The 6732-nt window shown below is 36.9% G+C and overlaps 1 protein-coding gene across 1 annotated transcript in view; it reads right to left on the bottom strand.

Annotated features, from left to right (window-relative positions):
• Window positions 1–6732, bottom strand: part of Syn2 (synapsin II) — a 153887-nt gene that overhangs the window by 82609 nt on the left and 64546 nt on the right. The gene's annotated exons all lie outside the window — the stretch shown is intronic.

The raw sequence follows: 6732 nt of genomic DNA, 5'->3' as shown, positions 1-6732 counted from the left end.
TCCTGACTTCCTTGGTGATATACAGCAATATGGAAGTAAGCTGAATAAACCCTTTCCTCTCCAACTTGTTTCTTGGTCATGATGTTGTGCAGGAATAGAAACCCCGACTAAGACACTAACTATATGAAGCAGTTCTAATTGACTTCTGTTGTGACTGTTTTCCAAGAGCACAGAATATAAAAGAATATGCAGTCAACTTGGGCATGAGAACATTTCTTAGTAACAGCAGTAACAACGTATGAGAAAGTTTTCTTTATGACATTAGTAACAGCACAAAATGGTAGATTAGACAAGTAACAGTTACCTAGGCCTTAACACTGAGTAGCTCCTCAACACTTCTTTCTCAGAAGCCTGCCTGACAGCATGATGCTATGATCCAGATTCGAATTCACTATGCCAGTCACTATGTTCCCTCTCAAGCCATGCAATATGTGTGGATCCCTAAATTAGATGTCACAGCACACTGACATCTCTGATGTCTTAATGTAGAATAGGAGCCAGTGTCCTCTGGAAGACTGAACACAGTCAACTGATTGTTCAGGAGTTCCAGATTTCTCAACCCACTAGCCAGATCCAGTAGATATCTAGTAGATCCTAGTATGAGACAAGGCTGATAGAGTGAACAAAATATTGATACTAAAAATAAGTGTAGGGGCTAGATAAATGGATGGCTCAGTGGTTAAGAATACTTGTTCTTGCAAAGAATCTGGGTTCAGTTCCCAGCGCTTACACAGAAGTTCACAACTATCCATAACTATAGTTCCAGGGGATCTAGCATCATACTAGAGGAGTAACTATGACAGCATTAATTATTATATATCCTGAATGCAGTTGTGGCCAGAATATTCTTGACTTTTGACTTTCAATGGTACATGATGTACAGACATACATGAAAGCAAAACACCAGTGTATATAACACAAATAAATCTTTTTTAAAAAATTGGTCTTTTTGAGATAAGATCTTTCTATTATGCAGTTCTGGGTGTGCTGGAACTCTCTATGCAGACTGGGCTGGCCTCAAACTCAACAGAGATCTACCTGCCTCAACCTCCAGAGTACTGAGACCAAAAGAGTGTATCACCACAGCCAGAAAAAAAATTATTATTATTTTTTAAGTAAGTGTAATGTTTTGGGGTCAAAAGTCTTATTTAACTTAAAGAAAAATAAGATATTTGGGATAAAGAAAGACAGGAACACACACACACACACACATACAGAGAGAGAGAGAGAGAGAGAGAGAGAGAGAGAAAGAGAGAGAGAGAGAGAGAGAGGGACCTGATAAGTACTGAAGATGGTTTTCTCTCAATCATTGCATCCCATGAGACTGGTAAGGAATGAGCAATCTTTAAAATTCTTTTAGGATTACTCAAGAACTAGAAGAGGATCTGGATAGGATGAGATGGTGACAATTATAATGACAACACTCAATAAGTGTCATAGTATTCTAGACACCAAGCTAAGAATATTCTGGCCACAACTACATTCAGGATATAGTATAATTAGTTATATTAGTTATAATAGTTACTCATCTAGTATCATGACCAAATCAACTTATAAAAGAAAGTATTTAATTTAGGGGCTTATGGTTTCAGAGGGTTAGAGTCCATGATCATCATGGTGGGAAGCATGGCAGCAAGCAGGCAGAAATGACAAGAGAGTACTGAGAGCTTATGCCTCAATCCACAAGGCAGAAAAAAATAACTGAACATGGCATTGGCATTTAAAACTTCAAAGCCCACCTGCAGTGACATATTTCCTCTAATAAGACCCCACCTTCAAATCCTTCCCAAACAGTTCCACCAGCAAGGCCTAAGTTCTCAAATATATGAGTCTATCGAGACCATTCTCATTCAACCTACCACAAGCATCATCTTAAGAAAGAAATACAGCATTTAAGTTTTACTTAAAACTTAAACTTACTTTATGTAAACCAGTCATAGTAGCAATCATGATACAACTTTCAAGTCTTTAATCTATGGCGTTACAAAGAGTTTAGACAGGGAGAGTCCTTTCCTTCTGCACCTTACTCTAAATCCAGAAGAGCTTTCTGTATAGACAGCCTTTTTCATTTCCTTACAAAGGCAAGAGATAATATGAGAGGAGAGAATCAAGCTTTGAGATGGGGTGTGTTGGGGTAGGAAGAAAAAATGAAAAGAGAACAAAAACTCTAAAGAGCATTTAGAAATCATCAGGAATTTCATAGATTTCCTTTTTTATTATAGCAAAAATGTTATTTCCACAAAAGCAAACTGTAGTTGGTTTGATGAATATAACATAGTAACATTAAAAAAATACTTTGATTTATGCAATCTTCATAATCTTGAAAAGAGTGGTGTTATTTTTATTTTAGAGATCAGATATCAAGCCCAGAGAGATTAAAAATCTTGTTCAGGATGACAAAGCTCAAAACCAGGAGATACCAAGAGGATGAAAATATACCTTTTCTCAACTATGCTTGTGGTTGTGTTTTCTGCCTGTCTCTTACCTCACATCTCTCTACCCCAATACTTCTAATCATGTTTCCTTTCTGAAGTCCAGCTATTTATATTTCTTGTAAGATACTTCTAGAGAAAGATTTCTGATACTTCCCAGTTGAATGAACCAAGAATGAAAGGTCTTCAACACATACTAAAGCAAGTATTTAGGAATAAAAGTACAGGCTGTCAATGACATTCTGAGCTTAACCTTTATTACCACATTTTTAAAAACATATCTCAAAGTTTCTGTTTCCTCAATCTCTGTCATTTAAGTAGAAATCAAGACACTCTGAGAAAAATTGGCTCTTAAATTGATTGTATCTTAAACAAACAACCAAAAAACTTAAAGTCTTAATTGCTAAATATCCAGAACCTCACTCATTGAATGCTCATTCCTATAGTATAAAGACTACAAGGATGAATGAGTTAGTTCACACTAGTAGTAGATATCTTTTTTAAATAAATACTCTAGTTTTTAAATGTTATGAGTGTTTTCCCTTCCTGTAAGTCTATAAACCATATGTGTAGTACCCTCAGACACCAGAAGAGGCCCTAATCTCCTAGAACAGGAGATCGTTCTCCCTAATCCTACTTCCAAACTGTAACTCAGAATTAAAGACATGGCCACCTTCAGGTGCATGGGGGAGCCTCATAGCTATGTCCTTTTCTCAGTTGTTAAGACCTGAACTATAATAAAGAAAAACCCCAAACTCAGAGACAGGAGATCTTGATTATTCTTAGCCAAGCTCTGTCCCTAACAAATATCTTGGGCAAGTCTCTTCAGGCCTGAATGGCCTCAGGTTCTCCAGTTGTTGTTATAAAGGTAATATAGCCAGATGATGAGTGATGACTACACTACTTACAATAAACACACATACATGCTCTTTAAGATTTGGGTGGACTTCCTTACATTAGAAGACACCAGTCCTTCCCAAACTGTGTTCTATGGTTTGTTGAGTGTTCTATGATAGAGATCTTATTGTCAAATAACTTTAAGTAATGTTGAGTTAGCTGGGTGGTAGTAGTGTACCTTTAACGCCAGCACTAAGGAGGCAGAGGCAGATAAATCTCCCAGTTTGAGGCCAGCCTGGTCTACAGAAAGAGTTCCACAATGCCAGAGCAAAACAGAAACCTGTCTCTAGCTTCCCCTTACATGGCCTCCTTTAATGCACAGTGCCATATTCCAGAAACCCACATGAGTCATCTCAAATGGGAATGACCTCGCAGGATGACCATTCACAACTGAACTAAGCTGAGAATTAAATTACTCAGCCTGATTACAGTGACATCATTATACTGAAAAGCTCTCTGTTATATATCTGCTAATCTACTTTGACATCATTATACTGACAAGCTCTCTGTTAGATATCTGCTAATCTACTTTTTCAGCAGATTGTCAATAAGGGTGGAGTAAATGTCATTATACTGCAACAACATCCATTAGAGAAAACTACAGGCTTAATAAGATGTAAAAAGGAAAACATTCAAGCAGGAAGGAAACAATTTGGCACTAGATAATCCCAAGGTAGTTGCATTTCAATCCCAAAGACAAGTTTATCATAGTAACTATTGGTATCTGAATGTGGGCAGTAAGAAATAGTTAATACCTCTGACATCTAACTTCAAGTATTTTTTCCTTTAAATAGGATGTTTAACATTCTCACTTGTATTTTGAAATAGTTATTTTATTTATTTTGTATTTTAAAATGTAAGTGATTATCTAATCTAACTTGTCTTGTCCCATAAAACACACACACACCTCCCTAATTAATGGTAGGGCCAAGACCTGAATCATAATTCATCACCTATTCAAGTTCACATTTTTTATATCAGAAAAAGTTATAGAAGACACTTATGAGAATAAACAGCAGAATTTTGCTTTTAACCAGCCAGTGGTGGTGCACACTTTTAATCCCAGCATTTGGGATGAAGAGGCAGGTGGATGTCTGAGTTTGAGTCCAGCATGGTCTACATGCTGTAGTGAGCTCCAGGACAGAAGAAATGCTGTCTTGAAAAACCAAATCAAACCAAACCAAACCAAATCAAATAAACAAACAATACCCAGCAAATCTTATCATCTGAACTATGCTAATTTATTAAAATTAGAAATTGCAAATGGAAAATTTTAAACATATTATTCTATATAAGCATCAGAACAGTGGCCAGAATTAAATAATGAATTATATAATGAATAATTATTAGTTTTTTATCCACCTCTAAATATTTACTAAAATCATACTATATACATGATTTTCTATGTCAAATATTTGAACATGAGGAAGATCATTATTCTTGTATGTAACTCCCAATATTAATTTGGTCACTAACTGAAATACTATGTCAGCCATTAGCTTGCCTCAAAAACTATAGATCTGAAAAAAAAAAAGTGAGTTGAAACAGAATACAGATATGGCAAACCAAACTCTAACCCTAGGTTATCATATATGATGGATGTTACACTCATGAATAGGCTGTCACATGACAAAGTCAACTTTAAGACAAGAAGATGAGCCAGGAGGCCTATCATATCAATGTGCTCTTGAAAACAGAAACTTTTTCTGCTGATGAGAAGAGAGACTCAGATATCTGAAGCACAAAACAATGTGAGACGGACACAGCCACATGTGAGGAAATGTAGGTAGCCTCCAGATGTCAAAGTGACTGCTGGATCATCTCAGTCTATAACCACAAGAAGCAGAATTCTGCCAACAAGAATGAGCTCAGAAAACAGATTTTTCCCAGCACCCAGATATCTTAATTTTGACTTTGTGCAACTATAAGAACAAAACGTGCAAGCATTATGTCTTGACTACATAGCTATGAATGGGTAAACAGGTGTCACACAGCAAAGGAACTATAGAAACCATATAACCGTAGGACTTCATCATGCACATCAAGGTGGCTGGATTAGTCTAGGATAAGAGAGGGTCTCCTTTCAAGCCATAATAGAATCTTCCTAGGAGTATGAAACCCTAAGACAGAATACAAAAGAACTCTTACGTTCTCCCAAAAATCTTCGGAGAGAATACTTCCTAATGCAGCTATGTAAATTATGCATCAAAGGACTTTCACATTACAGTTTATGTTTGGCTTTTGTTTTCCTAGATAAGAATTCCTGAGGTTTTCTTTCCTTCATTTTCTCAGACATCTAGAGACAAACACCCCTGGAAGACATAGAGCTTCACTTTTTCTCCTTAGCATTCTTATCTATCACTGAATCATTTGTTAGCTGCCTATCATGTCAAACACTGTGTATAAATAAAAGACTGCAGTGTTCAGACAGTGAACGTTACCTCAGGCTACATAGGGGCGAGGCATATTAGGAAAAGAAATATTTGGAAACTCTTCCTCAGGCTTTTTGAACACATGAAAAGGTCTAGATACACAAAAAAGGTCAGACCTTATTTCTCTTGCAAACCAGAATGCAAGCAGCCAATGCTTGAGCTGGCATTCTCAGGTAAAACTGAATACCTAAAACCAGATTGCTCAGAAAATTCAATTATGTTTTCAGAGACAAATAGTTCCTTCTCACCTTGTTGCAGTGTCTGGAAATGGAGGGGAAATGGATGCATTTCAAAGGGATGATCATGGCTTCAGAAGCAGCCAGTCTGCACTGTGCTTACCACCGCCTAATGCTCAAAATTAAGAAACACTTTTAAAGGAAAATCAAATTCATGCTTACCTACAGCGTCACCATGTTTCTCATTCAAACTTTGTTAATTTGCTCTTAAAAAGTTTCATGTGCCCTTTAAAAGGATTTCTCTTCCCTAGTAATTATAAGAATGTCTACATTTCTGTTCATTGGGGGATTTCTTTTCTTCTTTTTTTTTTTTTGGCCAAATTTTTTATTGAGTATTTTGTAGTTGTTTAACACACACTTAAATGGTCTTACTCGGGGAGGGGCAAGGGAGGCTCTTGTAGATTCCCAAAGGAAGTGTCAGGAAAGCAAAATATGGCCAGTATCCATTTGCATGTTTTTGGGTTTCTGAGTAAATAGTACATCCCCTAGGCATCGGATCTCAGGCTTGTTTGTTTTAATATATATACTGCGAACATTGAGATTTCAGTTGGAAGACATCCTGAAATCCTGAAAGTAGTACACCCAACCAACCCTCTCTAATGGCTAGCTTGTCTGCACAGGCAGGGTGATTCATCTCAGTGGAGACCAAGGGACATCTAGATGGCTAAAGGTCTGTGGAAGATCTTGGGATTGCTTGCCTCATTTACTGGGAAAAATCAGGAAGTGGCCTCCAGG

This window comes from Mastomys coucha, unplaced genomic scaffold (assembly GCF_008632895.1).
Source record: "Mastomys coucha isolate ucsf_1 unplaced genomic scaffold, UCSF_Mcou_1 pScaffold20, whole genome shotgun sequence".
NCBI lineage: Eukaryota > Metazoa > Chordata > Mammalia > Rodentia > Muridae > Mastomys > Mastomys coucha.
The sequence above is the reverse complement of the archived record's forward strand: the minus strand, read 5'-3'. Positions and strand labels throughout refer to the sequence as shown.